Source organism: Cnephaeus nilssonii (assembly GCF_951640355.1).
Source record: "Cnephaeus nilssonii genome assembly, chromosome: 14".
NCBI classification, from domain to species: Eukaryota; Metazoa; Chordata; class Mammalia; order Chiroptera; family Vespertilionidae; genus Cnephaeus; species Cnephaeus nilssonii.
The window spans coordinates 39,133,947-39,150,443 of NC_137085.1; positions in this window are offsets into that span (position 1 = coordinate 39,133,947).

The window sequence follows — 16,497 nt, forward strand, 5'->3', positions numbered from 1 at the left end:
ATCTTCGATTTTGTAAGCAAGAAAAGTATTCTCTCTCCTTTGTTTGTTTCCTGAGAGATGCTTTTTATCATGCTGAGGTATCAGCATGAAAGGGCTGTCAGGCTGAAAACTGAAGTTTTGATCAACAACTGAGACATTTTTCTGTGAACAACTTGGTCAATAACTGAATTGTTTGAGATGGGAGACGGTTCAGAAACAAGGTTTGACTGTGTATGAATTTTGGGAAGACCTAATTCAGTCCATTAGCAGAAGGTAACTAATATCTATTGGTTATCCCTTTGGAGATGTTATACTGTGACCTGAAGAACTGTGGGTAAACATTAATGAATTGTTGGAAATTAGAATATTTACAGCATCTGAGTTTGAGAAGATTAGTTTCCAAAGATGAAAAGTTGAAACTATTTCTTTGTACTTTTGAATTAAGAGGATGCGCTTAGAGAAAAAGCCCTACAGAACACACAGCCCATGTCCAATTCACACCTACACAAGTTAGGAACATAGATGCATAACCTCTTTGTAAATGAAGTTAGTTTGGTGACTGTTTTCTACAAATACATTTTCTCTTCTTTGGCCATAATGCACATAACACACAGCATGCAAAAATGTACAAATAGAGTGCCGTGTGTCCCTCCTGATAAAGGAATCATCTATTCCATGGGCACACGTGAGAAAAGAAAGATGTAAATATGCTAGGATCCTTGCTTCCTGCAGAAGTTTGCTTGTATTATTTCCAATCAATTTATAGGTGTATGTGAATATAGAACTTTGTCAGACAAAAGTGAATGCATGGAGCTGTCTGCAGAAACCAGGTGTCCCAGAAATCTTTTTTCATGTATAATAAGCTCTAGTTATAAGACATTCACTGGAGTTTGAGCCTCCTGATAGAAGACAAAATTGTAGCCAGATTCTTAAAAGAACAAACAAGAAAGAAAGACATAAATTGTAAAATGTTTTCGAAGGCTTACCTACTTTTCTTTCAGCCAGTCTACAACATAAATTGTTCAATGGATCAAAGAAACTTGCTAGCCTTAGTGGAAGGGGCATCAGGAAAGACTTCATTTCAGAAATTCTAGGTAATCTATTCAAGGTGAAAAGCAAGGCCTACTGCGGCTGGGTGAGGCTAGTGAGTTCTTATAGCAACATATGCTCTTTCATGAAACGTGGGCCTTTAAAGGCAATTATTACACCTCTTTCTTAGAGAGGCCCCTGTTGCATATACTAGAGGCCCGATGCATGGATTTGTGCACTGGTCAGGTCTCTTGGCCTGGCCTGCGAGGATTGGGCTGAAACCAGCTCTCCCACATCCCCCGAGGGGTCACAGATTGCGAGAGGGTGCAGGCCAGGTTGAGGGTCCCCACCGGTGCACGATCGGGGCTGGGGAGCGACTGTGGGAGGGCTCCAGGGCGTGTCTGCCTGTCTCTCCCAGTCCCCATCAGCGGGACCCCAATAGCAAGCTAACCTACTGGTCGGAGTGTCTGCCCCCTTGTGGTCAGTGTGTGTCATAGCGATTGGTCGAATGGTCGAACGAATGGTCAGGCACTTAGCATATTAGGCTTTTATTATATAGGATTGGTGCCCAGAACTGTGTGCAAATATTTACAGGAATAATTCAGGTTAACCAAAGAGCAGTCTCAGCTGGGTTGACTACAAATCAGTATTGCTCAACAGAAATATAATGTGAGCTACATATATAATTGTAAATTTGCCACTAGCCACGTTAAAAATGGTAAAGAGAAACAGATGAAATTAATTTTGATAATATATTTTATTTAAATCAATATGGGGAAAATGCTACTTCAACATATAATCAATATTTGAAAGGATTGACATATTTTACATTTTTTTTGTACCATCTGAAATCTGTTATATATAGGAGTGGGCAAAAGTAGGTTCACAGTAGTGAGTACACGGAACACAGAGTTAATCCAGCGATTGCAATAATCATAACCTGTATGCCTTTTTCCATGTGAACCACTGTAGACCTACTTTTGCCACTTCTATATTTTATACTCATGGTCCATCTCAATTCAGACTAGTCACATTCCAAGTGCTCAGTAGCTACATGTTGCTCTTGGCTACCATTTTGGCACCTGCTCTAGATGAAATACCATAGCTACTATCCTCATGTGGCTATTTAAATTTTTCATTAATACTAAATAAAATTAAAAATTCTTCAGTTGTGACAGATTTCAAAGGCTCAATAGTCACATGTGTCCCATTAGGCAGCATGAATATAGACCATTTCAATCATCATAAAAGTCACATTGGGCCCTAACCGGTTTGGCTCAGTGAATAGAGTGTTGGCCTGCGGACTCAAGGGTCCCAGGTTTGATTCCGGTCAAGGGCATGTTCCTTGGTTGCAAGCACATCCCCAGTGCCGGGTGTGCAGGAGGCAGCTGATTGATATTTCTCTCTCATCGATGTTTCTAACTCTCTCTCCCTCTCCCTTCCTCTCTGTAAAAAATCAATAAAATATATATATTTTTAAAAAGGTCCCATTGGACAGCGCTGGCTTAAAGAGTTGAAGAAAGAGTTCCCTACCCCTAATCTCGTTCCTCAAAGGATCAGGCTTCTCTTCTGTCATCCCTGTGCCTACACTCCCTGCTTGACAACAGAGCTAGGCTGCAATAGGCATGCTCTGGTTTCCAAGGTTAGATCGTGACCTTCACTGCTTTCAAATGGAATTTCAGATGAGTCCCTCATTGTCAAGGCATCACTCAAGATGGAAGAGAAGCCTTGAGCAGTACCAACCCTTTCTGGAGGATGCTAAAGTTGAATCTGAGATTTACAGGATCCACTGAAACTCCATCAAGGCACTAACTTCAGGTTTGTGGGGCAATGCAGACAAAGAGATTATTCTCTAAGTAGCTCTCTGATTGAGTCTTAGAATTGGTCTTTCAAGATTATAGACATAACTAAGAGGGATTTTCAAACTCTGCTTTTTCTACATACTTTGGGTTGGTTTTTCAGAGGAATTTGAATTGAAGATATAAATGTTTGTCTCAAATTGCAATTATTTCCTTAGCCAAAGGGGGAATCCAAAGAGCATAAAGGCATAAATAGGTAAACAAAAATTGTGAAATAAGCAACTTCATTTCTTCAATAAATATTTATTAAGCCATCTATGAGCCAGGCACTATACTAATTGCTAGGGAGATACAATGAAGCATAAGACTTGCTCCTTGTCCTTAAGATGCTTGAAGTAATTAAGGAGATTAAAATAATCAGTCATGATAATAGCTTTCCTTATGTTGTGCTTATTCCATTCTATAAACTATGCTTACCATTTTATATAATTTCTCCCAAGGCTTCTCAGAAAATCCTAGGAAGCAAATAACCGGGCAACTGTCAAAGCGGAGATGAAATAGGATTTAAGGAGCTGGTGAGAATCTCAGCCTCTCCTTTATGTAAGGGTAGAGACAGCAGGCCACAGGAACAAACCTTCCTATTCAGAATAGAACCACAGAAGTTGCTACTCAGTTTTATAAATTACAGTACTGAGAATGTTTTCGTTTTCACTTGACCAATAATGCTACTCCTCTAGGTCCTTGATATGCAAATCAGGTCCTAGGAAGAGATGGCCCAATTTGTATAAGAAGTACAGTTCTGAGGAAGCAGAGGCAAATACCACCACCCTTTTCATATCTTCCCTCTGAGACTTCGAATTATGGTGGTTGATCAGGGCAGGCTAGGTGGGTCACAACCAAGACTCTCTGGCTGGTGAACTGAAACAGAGATAGGTGTCTGTGTGTTTGGTCAAAGCGAGAGAACAAGTATTATACATGGTTGCTAATGGAAATGCCAGGGTCATGATACCTTTGCTTTGGTGCCCAAAGTCTCAGTTCCCTAGAACAGGGGAAAGCAGGTTAAGTGGGGAGCTTCATAATATGTATTAACTGAATAGAGGCTCTGGGATACTCAGAAGCAAAACAACCTGTATATTTTGCTGAACCCAGTTTCCCTAAGTAATTTAGTTTGTATGAAGAGGGGGATATTGTATATAGCACTGGGCCTGAGCATTTTGTGAATTAATGTTTCATGGAACACCAGTTTGAGAAATGCTATAGAGATCTGTCCTATTTAGGGCTGTCCTCTTTCCTACCCACCCCAATCCTGCAATATATATGTACTAGTTTGCTTATAAAATGGACACGGGAGGGCTACCAAATATTTACATCTCAGAATCAAGATACAAAATGATTTTAACTGAGACAAATAAAACCATAGTTCCCAATTTACATGCTGAAATTTTGATGAGGGTATATTATGAAAAAACATCAATTATACAAATAGTGGGTCTCAGTTCTGTTTCAGTGGCAGTTCATGTGAAGAAGAGGATTTTTAATGTCAGAATGTTCAATATGAAACAACTGTGTCAGAACTAACCGAAAAAAATCAAGTGCACTTTGATGGCCCTAGGAATTTCACTGACAGCCCCACTGTGCTACTCTGTTGTGTTCTGCTTGGCTTCTATTGTTGGCAGCATATTTATGAGGGAGGTTGTAAAACCAAAGCAATTCCATGTTTTGTGCTGTATTGTTTATTGTCAACTGGGTTATGATGGAACTTTTCTAATTTCTCTTCACTTTATGGTTCTGAGTTAGAGTTGGACAAAAAAGCTTCTCTTTGGAAATCTGGGTGCAAGTCTAGCAACATCCATTGCTCTCTGAAGGTTGTGGTGTTAGGTGAGGTGAGAGGCAGAGATGACAGGTTGTCCTTGTTCCCTACTCTGCATCCAGCTCTTCTTCCTGACTACAGAGTCTGCTGACCAACGGTGGCCCCAGCCCATCACCAGAGGCTAGAATGCATCTATTCCCATAGGCGTCTCCATCAGCTCCCTGTTTGTGACACTCCTTTTGGCAGTCAGCTGATAATGGTCTCAGAGCAACTCAGAGATTCCTAATTTCCCAACCACTCTTTTCAGACCTTGACTTCCTGGCTTCTCTCCCAATTATGTAATTCTTATATTAATTCCCTTATTCTATAGCTCATATCTGATTCCTCAGTTGAACCCTAACTGATTCAACTAGAGGCCCGGTGCACGGATTCATGCACCAGTGGGGTCCCTCAGCCTGGCCTGCGGGGATTGGGCCAAATCGGCTCTCTGACATCCCCTGAGGGGTCCCAGATTTCAAGAGGGCGGTTCTTGGGTGACACACCCCATAATTGGGCTCCCTCCTCTCTGGTTCTGGGTGCATCACCCGAGAACCGCAGCTGCCAAGTCACCACAGCTCAGCAGCTCCTGTGTTGAGCATCTGGCCCCTGGTGGTCAGTGCATGTCATAGCTACTGGTCAGACAGTCTAATGCTCGTCCAGTCACTTAGGCTTTTATATATATATAGATTATCATAATTGACACTATATAATGTTTAGCTATTATTGCTATGTATCTCAAGAGTGCTTACTCTTTGCCAGGCACCATTCTAAGAACTTTGCATATAATAACTTATTTATTTATTTTGCATAGTAGTCCCATGCAATAAATACTATTATTTTCATTTTACAAGTGAGGAAATAGAAACACCAAGAGGTTGTGAAATTTGTTAAGGTTTCTTAAGTTAGTGAATGGCTGGACTGTGATTCAACAATGAATTCTGACTCTGGATCTGTTCTCTTAACCAATACAGAGATGAAGCCAATCAGCATGCTAGAGGGGCAGGATTGTCAGAAAAAGAATGACTGAGAAATAATAGAAACCTCTAATCTAAAACATAATTCACAGTAAAGATTTCCAACTATCTCAGGAAGAGTAACAGTAAGAGAGAGCATGCTTGTTTATTCCTATTCCGCTGGGAAGTACTACAACTATTTGGTAGAAACTGGGGAGATTAGCTTCAATACTTTAAAAAGACTCTAATCCAGGCGTCCTCAAACTACGGCCCGTGGGCCACATGCGGGTGTTTTTGCCATTTTGTTTTTTTACTTCAAAATAAGATATGTGCAGTGTGCGTAGGAATTTGTTCATAGTTTTTTTTAAACTATAGTCCGGCCCTCCAACGGTCTGAGGGACAGTGAACTGGCCCCCTGTTTAAAAAGTTTGAGGACCCCTGCTAATCACTAGAGCTATTGAAAAATAAAATGTCCTGCAATATTGATATTGTTCAACCAGAGACAGATAGTCATCAGTTAGGAAGACGGCCAGAGAAGTTTAGGTCCATTATGAACTAAGTGCTCTCTCATTCATTCCAGAAGTATTTCATGAGTACCAAGTATTATGCTCACACTGGACATAGCAAAACAGACATGGTTCTGAATAATGTCTCCAATCTAGTAAGTACAGACATATATTAAACAACAATAAAAATCACATACATACACACATGCATATATGATAAACATACATACATATATATATATTCATATACACTAAACAGCTAATACAACCTGTGATGAATACTCTGAAGGAAAAATAGAGCACAGAAAAGAGAATGTGACCTAGGCAGCAACTTCAGAAAGGCTTCCATGATGAAATTACATTTGCTTTTAATCTTCTGGCTAAATAAGAGTGTTTCTGAGTGAGCTGGTGGGAAATAATAGTACTAGGCAAAGGGAAAGTCTATTCATAGGCCCATAGGCAGCAAAGAGTATGGCATTTCAGAGGAAATAAAATAAGGCCAGATGGCTAAAATGCAGAATGTTAGAGAGAAAGGGAAATCATATGAGGCTTGATAGGTAGATGGGCAGATGGTGTAGAACCTAAGAAGCCACCAGAGGATTTCAGGAGAATCGTTATAGTTTACAAATGTCACTTTGAATGCAGTGGGATAACAAGGTAAGAGTGGACCAACAGAAGAATCAGGTGGCTCTTAAAGTTGTTCCAGTGAAAAATAAGAGTAATCTGGGCTTGGGCAGAGATGGAAAGAAGTAGATCCAAGATATTTTTTAAAGGCAAAAATCTAGCTCTAGCTGGTGTGACTGAGTGGATAGAGCGTTGGCCTGTAGATGGAAGGATCCTGGGTTCAATTCTGGTCAAGGGCACGTATCTGTATTTGCAGGCTCCTCCGCAGCCCAAACCCTGATTGTGGTGCATGCAGGAGGCAATTAATCGATGTGTTTCTCTCACATTGCTATTTCTCTCTGTCTTTCTCTCTCTCTTCCACTCTCTCTAAAGCTCAATGGAAAAAAATATCCTTGGGTGAGGATTTAAAAAGAAAGGCAAAATCTTTCAGATTAAGTGCATCCTTGGGTATGGGATGTAATGGAGGAATTATAGTGATAACACCCATGGTTCTGGTTTGTGCTATAGGATACAGTCTTAAAATGCATTGAGATAAGCTCATTGGGAGAGGGCCGAATTTGGGGGACAGATGGGAAAGAAGAATACAAGGTCAATTTTGGAAAGGTTTCATTGAACTGTGTTTGAAACCTCTGATAGAAGTGTTAAGTAGGCATTTGGCTGATTGGGTTGGAGCTGGGAGAAGTGTGGACTTGAGATATACCCAGAAAAGATATTTGCACACAGATGGAAATGTAAACTATGGAAGTAGGTAAGAGGGCTTAGGGAAAGGGTGCAATGTAAGAAGATAAGAGGGGCCAGGGATGAGTCTGGAGGAACTCTAATATTAAGAAGCCTGACCCTGGAGGTGCAGGCAAATGAACTTGAAATGGAGTAGGAGAAAAATCAGGACAGGGTGGTGTCTTGAAGCAAAGAGTAGGGGAGTATTTTCAAACAATAGAACAAACTATATGATATCAAAGATGGTTTCTAACTCTGAAATTTTATTATATTATCTTATATTTTGGAAAATGACAGTATGGAATTTTCTATTGGATGATTCTATTTTGAATATCCCTTAGCACAATCAATGCAGATAGTCAAGAAACAACCTGACATAAAGCTTGACTTTGTATAGTGCTTCCACATGTATTATCTTGGCCCTCGCACATTTGAGGAAGAATGAGGAACATATCAGTTGTTTTCAAGCAAGGAAACTGAAGTTGAGAAAATTAATTGTTTTGCCTAAGGTTATATAACTAGAAGAGATATTCTGATTTCTTGGCTGATCGATTTCCTTTCACTTCTACTATGTTTCTTCACATATAGTATGCAATGGACCTCCTATCCACGGTTTTGCTTTCTGAAGTTTCAGTTACCCGTGGTCAACTGTGGCCCAAAAATATTAAATGGAAAATTCCCAAACTAAACTATTTATAACATTTAAATGCATGCTGTTCTGAGTAGTGTCATGAAATCCCACACTGCCTGGCTCCATCCTACCTGGGACATAAATCATCCCTTTGTTCAGCATACCCACACTGTATGCACTACCTGCCCAGTAGTCACTTAGTAGCTGCCATCTTGGTTATCAAATCAACTGTCACAGTATTACAATGCTGTGTCCAAATAACCCTTTACTTTACTTAATTTGGCCCCAAAGTGCAAGAGTAGTCATGCTGGTAATTTGAACATGCCAAAGGGTTTTAGGCATCCATTGGGGTTCTTGGAATCCACCCCTGAAGGTAAGGGGGGATGTTTGTAGTATTAAATTCTAGCCAGTCTCTCTTTATAAGAAATTCTAAATATTTGGCCTATATATTTTTGACTATAGAATATATTTCTAAAGCTCAAGCTTACTAGTCATAAAGCTGTATGGGAGTGTGCCTAAAATAAATTTTAAAAATGATTATTATCTAATACCAAGAAATATACTTGGATGTAAAATAACCATTTTTTTCTTAATGAATCATCTATTTCTGGAAATATTTCTGATCAGTTCAGTATTTCAGTTCTTTTAAATTATTGCCATGGAAACATGTGCAGGTTATAAGCTGTTATGGCCAAATCTACAGTTGTTACATGGTGAGGTCCCCATTGATAATGGCTGCAATCAATGTTTGCAACTGAAATTTTGACTTATGGCAATAATTTAGTAACTCATTTTAAACTCAATGCAAACCTCATAGGTCAATAAAAAAAGTAGAACAAGTTCATCTTATAGAAAAAAAATGCTTGCTAAGATTGGCAACAAAAATGAATGAACACCCATTAAAAGTCAATAGTCTCTGACTTTAGGCATAATCTGTTAAGGGCAATGCAAGAAATCTGCTCAGAAAGGTATTGAGGAGAATAATCCAGTCAAAAGAATAGTAAGTAACCACATAAATCAAATATTGTTCATATTATCTTAGAAGCCAACTCAGTTCATTAAGGTAAAAGAAAATTATTAAGCTGCCACCTTTTTATTTCAGAAATTGATGGTTGAATAAAGCTGCCAAATTTTCTCATGTTCAATATTGTATAGCTATTATCTGATACTTCAAAATATCTTAAATTCTCATATCATATATGTCTTAAAATTTATTTTTCTTTACTTTTCCTTCGATCTATAAAGTCACCAAATGATTCTCTGCCTGCCCCCAGCTCTGATAACGTAATCTCCTCTCATTCTTCCCTTTCTTCCTGTTCCAAGACCTACACAGCTGCCTTGGATGCCCCTCCAGCCCCAACATTCTACTTTCCAAATTCAGCATTACCTTATTATGTTGCGCCCTTCCTTGCCCACACATAAATTAAAAGTGTTCTGTTTTTGAGTCCCCCTGGACTGGCAATATTTGATATTCTTATTTGTTTATTTCCATTAGAGCCTTTTTCTATGGGTACCAAATAACATTGCACAAAATCAAAATAATAAAGAAATGTACACATCAGAAAGTGCTAATGCCCGATAGCCTCACCCATCTCAATGGCCACCATTCCATAAGTACAAAAATGTATATTTTGTTTTATAAGCAGCAATACAATTTTTATATTTTATGTGGCTTTAGGCTATATTAACACTTATGCAACTCACTTTTTTCAATTGCATCATATTGATTAGTTTTCACTTTCCCTATTTCATACAGAATTTACATAAAACTTAATGTTAACAGCTCTAGTAGTTGGTGTGGCTTAGTAACCACTGAACCAGGAGGTCACTTTTGATTCCAGGTCAGGGCACATGCCTAGGTTGCAGGCTCGATCCCCAGTAGGGGGTGTGCAGAAGGCAGCTGATCAATGATTCCCTTTCATTATTGATGTTTCTATTTCTCCCTCCTTCTCTCTTCCTCTCTCTGAAATCAATAAAAACATATTTTAAAAAACAATGTTAACAGCTGTAGTGAACTCTGTTGAAAGAATGGACCAATTTAACTTTCATGTTATGCTTATGATATCTGAAATGGCATATAAGCATACATAATGACATAATAATGACATATAATGGCAGAAAGAAAGCTATAGTGTCCAAGATCAATGTAAAAAGTCAGCAAACTTTTTTTTAAGTGATTGTAAATATTTTAAGCTTTGTGGACCATATTGTCTCAGTTACAACTACATAAGTCTGTGTTGTGGTGCTAATGCGCCATTGACAATACATAAATGAATGGATATGGCTGTGTTGCAATAAAACTTTATTTACAAAAGCAAGCAGTGGGCCAGATTTGCCCCATGGGCCATAGTTTTCCAACCCTAATACAACTGTTTCTTTTCCTGCTGTGTCAGTCTACTCAGAGTCCACACCTGCTGGGCATGGAGGAGTTATCCTCCTTCTGCTCTTCCTCCTGTTTCTTCTCCCCCATATTTCTCAGAGATTTGTATAACTCCTCTGCTCTGATACCAGAGCCCCCGGCTCCATTGTTGAACACTAGATTTAGATTTAGAGGTTCTGTCCTTAGCTATAAAAATTTTTAAGATTTTTCACAATGAACAAACAATTTCTCTTGCTCATATTGTTTCCTAACATAACTTCCTTAAAATATTTATTACCTGGCCCTTTCTGACCATTTATTACCTGGTCAGAAAAAATTTGCTGACCTCTGTTTTATATCTACCTTTGGACTCAGAACTATTCTGTTACCACAAAGAAACTTCCTTGTGCTACCCTTTTATAATGGTACTCGCCCCCTCACTCCCACATCTGACAACCCCTAATCTGTTCTCCATCTCCACAGTTTATAAATCTGTCTTTTTTAAATCTTTGCATCTACATCACTTACTATGAGATCCTAATAATGCAAGTTATTTAACAAATATATGCTGAATTAATGAATAGAAACAAAGTTAAATATACCTAAAGATAGAAAAAATAAAAATTTCATATTCATTAACAAAATTCTAATGGTTTGAAAATTATGATTAAGGTTACAAAATAATTATAACCACTTATACTAACATTTTATGAATAATGTTTTCTAAGGATGTAAATGAAGTCCACAGACTAGTGAAGGAGATGGGGTTAAGACATTGCAGTGACCTCCTTGGAGGGCAGCAAATTGTGTTACACAGGAAGCGTTATCCTGGCACTTGACAATGGGCAATTTTTCAGCTCATGGGCTAATCAGGAGGTGACCGTGACCAAGGGAGTTTAAAAGGCCCCACCCTTTCCTGTACCACAGCAGAGGAGAATGGAGCAGGTCTTTGAAGACAGATTAGACCAAGTTTGAAAGCCACAGTTGTTCACTGTCATTTCTGGGTCAAACCTTTCGGAGGGCTTCTGGAATAGAGGTGTCTTAGCGGAAACCTTGGACATGCTAATAAGTGAGAAGGGCATGTGAATAAGTTAAGGGACCCATGTATGTCACATCCCATACAAACAGTAAGAGCTACATGGAGGACCACTACCTGAACCTAAACACTGCATAGGGAAAATGGACTAGGCCAGTGGCCCTCAAATTGGAGTGCACAAAGATTTTCCAAGGGTTTTGCAGATGCAGATTTAGATTTTCAATTTCAGGCTTTTAACTTCCATTTATACTCTTCCTAAAATTTCAGTAGCTGAAATTGAGTTTTGGTTCACAACAGCTCTTTTCCCATTTGACAAAACAAAGGCCTTTCTTCTTATCCAGCCACAAATCTCTCCTGGTGTGCACAAGAGTGCCAGACAAAGGAGGAGGCTCAGCTAACCATCAATCAAGTCACCATTACCTGGTAGGACTTCTTGTCTTATCCATTTTTCTATTAAGGGTGAAGCTTGTTCTTAGAAAATGGGTATGTCTGTCCTTGTTGACATACTCAGAATTCAGATAGAGTAGGTGGTGGTAGTAATGATAAATTTCTTCAGGTCCCTGACTATTAAGACAAGTTCTGAGGGAAGGTCCCATAAAAGCGAAGCAAAGTGGTAGAAAATATTGAACACTGAAAACAGCTTTAAAAAATATTAAAATACAAATTCATTTCAGCTATTCTCCATACTTATCCTTTTGACATATAATTAACTGAGAACAAAAAAGCACCTTCCAAAAGCTGAAGCAGTATAGATTGGTGTTATTGATTCTCTTAAATATAATGAATATTTCTCAGTACCCACTAAATTTTCAAGACACAGTGGAGAAAACTTGGATGAAAGTTTTATATGATTTCTTTAAAATTCTTATGTATTATTCATAGTAGTTATTTGATTAATAAAAATATGTTTTAAAATTTTTATTTCCAATATACAAAATCTTTCATTTTATCCAAAAAGATTTAGTATTTCTATATCTTATTAACAAAAAAATATAACTAATTTTTAACAATATATGCTCTTTTATTAAGTACATAGGTTTAATTGTAATGTCTAATGAATAAATGGAGTTCTTTATTTCTGATTTTTAAAATTTGATTCTTAATTACTCCTAAAATACAAGCACCAAAATATATTCACTGAATTGTATGTATTTTTGTCATACTTCTTGCTTCATAAATACCAACATTTTAGCAAGATTTTACATTCTCACTAAGTAGAAAATGAGTAATAGGATATTGAATTATCTTAAAGCTTATTATACGATGGATGTAGTAATTACACTAGATCTATAATAATTTAATCCTAAATAATTTTAGTAATGTATTTTGCAAGATGTAGTCTATTTTTGTGTGTTTTTTAAATTCCCTGGATTGCCTTATAATATGCTTACTGCAATTGAAAAATACAATCAAGACTTCTTCTGATGGAAAATAGGTCTTATATGGCTGATGTGTAGGAAATAAAATTCATTGTTCCTAAGTTATATGCAGAGAATTCCCATAACCTGAATAAACAAAATCTGTAACACTAGGGCTTTGATAAAGCTATTTAAATCTTGTGACTAAATAAAAGTATTCTATAAAAAATAATGCAATTGTAAAAGTGTACAAAGTCACAATATTTTTACTTTTCTCAATTCTTTCTGAAGTTAAACAAGATGTCTTTAACTTGAGTAATAAATATAATTAATAATAATTTTCTATTTGAATAAATACTATATTTTCTGAAATATAAAACATGATTGAATCAAATGTCTAATTTGTAATTTTTCCTGCAATGCAAGCATTTTTCAATTTTCTACATTTCATAAGGTCAAAGAGGATCCAGTTCAATTTTCAGCTGATACATCATTTTAAAAGCCAACTTGATCGAGTTCAAAGAATCAAGTGACATTGTTTTTTTTTGTTGTTGTTTTTAATCCTCACCAGAGGATATTTTTCCCCATTAATTTTCAGAGAGAATGGAAGGGAGTGTGTGTGTTTGGGGGGGGGCCGGGGGGGAGGAAGAAATATTGATGTGAGAGACACACATCAATTGGCTGCCTCCTGCACATGCCCCAATGGGATCAATCCTACAGCCCAGGTATGTGCCCTTGACTGGGAATTGAACCCACAAACCTTTGGTGCGCTGGCTGATGCTCTAACCACTGAGAATCACTGGCCAAGGCTCAAGTGACATTGCTTTTCTATTTTTAATTAAAATTTTATTGTTTAAAGTATTACATATGTCCCCCTTTTCCCACCATTGACCCCTTCTAGTCTACCCCTATCCCCTGCCCCAGGCCTTCACCACCCTATCCTCTGTGTCCATGGTTATGCATATATGCATACAAGTTCTTTGGTTGAGTGACATCGCTTTTTAAAAGAAAAATAATGTCCATACCATATACTTATGTGAACATGGTTTCTCAGTGTTACCTTTATAGAACTAAAGAATGAATAAAAAAAGTCAATGGTGACCCTTATTTCATTTTGACACTAAGCCATTTTTATTCATAGATACATGAACTAATTGAGGGGAAAAAAGCCAATTAATCTTATTGGAGAACTCTTGCACTAAAATTGATTCTTTATATATTGTTACTTATTTAAATTTATGAAATATAAATGCTGCGATCAAATATTTACAAATATTAATTGTAATGATGACTCATTTCAGAAAAAAATGTAGTCACATTAAGACTTAAGGTCACAGGAAGTTAAACTAATTTTAAAATTTTACATGTATATTTTGTTGCAGTTTGATATAATTAATGCAAGATTTTCAACATTACAGTTAGGAAGGAAGTAGAACAAAAATGTGAACCTCCCCCTAAAATAAAATAAAGGAATGCTAAAAATTTCTGATTATTAAACTGAAGCTTATTTATGTATTTTTTAAAAGGATGATCAAGTGTTGCATTATTACTGATACGTAATCTATAAGATGAGACCGGGGGCCATGGAAGTGGGAGCCTGGGGAGAGCCAAAACCGTGGGGAAGAGGCAGTCACCCTCAGAGATCCTTCCAAAAGCACAGAAAAATGGGCGGGGTGATGCCCGAGTTTATTGCATCCCCCGGCTGCTTTCCATTGGCTGAACCTAGCTAGCCCAAAGCTAGCTGGCAAGGGAGTTTGGAAAACATAGTTTGCAGGAGCAGGTCACCAAATAGATCAAGAGCCAACAATCAAATGATGACATTACATAAGCCAAAACGTTCAAAGACATCAGACGAAGCCAAACCTTCCACTATGGAAGATTAAGAATTAACTCCTTCCTTTGTGCCATTCCCAGCACTTCCCATTTTTCTCCTCCTCCCAATATAGTTATGTCTTAATTATATTATATGAATGGCCAAGGCTAACATTACGTATGTTCAGTAAATAAATGTTTTACAGTTGAGCCACACAGTATATTGTATTCCTTTCCATCCCTGAACACATTTGTTGTTGTCTGTGTACCTAATATTAAAAACAAAAAAAATGAAATATACACAATAGTATAATAAGCCTCTAGGTACCCAGCACCCAGTTACAATAATTGTAATCTAATGATCATTATTTTATCTACATTCCACTTTGCATCAAGTTGTCTGGGGAGAGAGGAGCAGGAGGGGGCAAATTCCAGATTGTGATTGTCCTTTCTTTGTTTGCTAATTTTAAAAAATGATTTATCATTAATTCATCCCAAACTCTTCACTAGTTGGTTAAATCCATTCTCAAGACATGCAGACATATAGGTTATCCTATCAGTTGCATCTTGAGGAAGGCTTTTCTGGGACCTTCTCACCTGCTCCAATCTGGGCAAGTTTCTCACTATGCCTGATATGCACCTGTTATTCTGGGATCTTCCTTCACTTTCTACTCACCCCTGCTTTTTCCATCTCCAGCCTTCCTTCATGTATGTGTGTATGTATGTATGTATGTATGTGTGGGTATGTATGCATCTGATTTCCCAATTCATTTGGTAGGGGTCACCTCTGAGATGCAGGTAAGGTAAACTTTTTGAGACATCACAGGTCATGTCTGAAAATGTCCTCCTTTTACCCTCATCCTCAACTAATAAATAGAAAGTTTATCCGTAGAATTCCAGGTTGGAAATCCTTATTCTTCAGACTCTCCCAGGTGTTTGTCCACTGTCTCCTAGCTTCCAGTGTTGTGTTGAGAAGTCCCAAACCTGTTTCCATTCCTGATCCTTTGTGCCTGACCTATATTTCACCTTGTTGGGAACTTGTAGTGTCTCCTCTTTGTTTCAAGTGTTCTGAATTTCAAAACTGATGTGCCTTACTGTGAGTTCATTTTTATTTATTGTTCTGAGCAGTCATCAGACATCTTCCACCAGGAAACACAAGTTCTTCAGTTCTGGAAAATAATTCCATTTTTGAATTATTCCTTTTATTATTTTCCCCTTCTCTGTGACTGGTTTCTAATTTTCTTATTTGTTCTAATTTTCTAGCCCTTTTGTTCTACTATAAGGAAGATTTCCTTAATTTTATCTTTAAACACCTTTAATGTTTTATTTGTGATTATATTTTTAATTTCCAATAGTCCTTTCCTTGTCCTCTGTTATTTTTTATATATTATTCTGTTCAGAAAAGACGAGTCCAAATCTTTTCTTACCTCCCTGAGCTTATCAATAATAGATTTCTTTTATTTTTAAAGACAGCTTTATTGAGGTTTATTACATACCATAAAATTCACCCATTTTTGAAGGATACAGTTTGATGAGTATTAATAAATTTATACAATTGTGCAACCATCACCATAATCTGTTTTACAACAGTTTTATCACCCCTAAAAGTTCCCCCATATTCATTTATAGTCAATCCCCTCTGGATGCATGTTTTAAATTTCTTCTTGGACCAAATTAAAATTTAAAAAAATTAGAGTTGATATTCAATATTATATTAGTTTCTGATATATGCATAGTGGTAAAACATTGATAACTTATGAAGTTATCCCCTGGTAAGTCTAGTATCTAGTTGGCACCATACAGTTGATTACAATATCATTGACTACATTCCATGTGCTATATTTT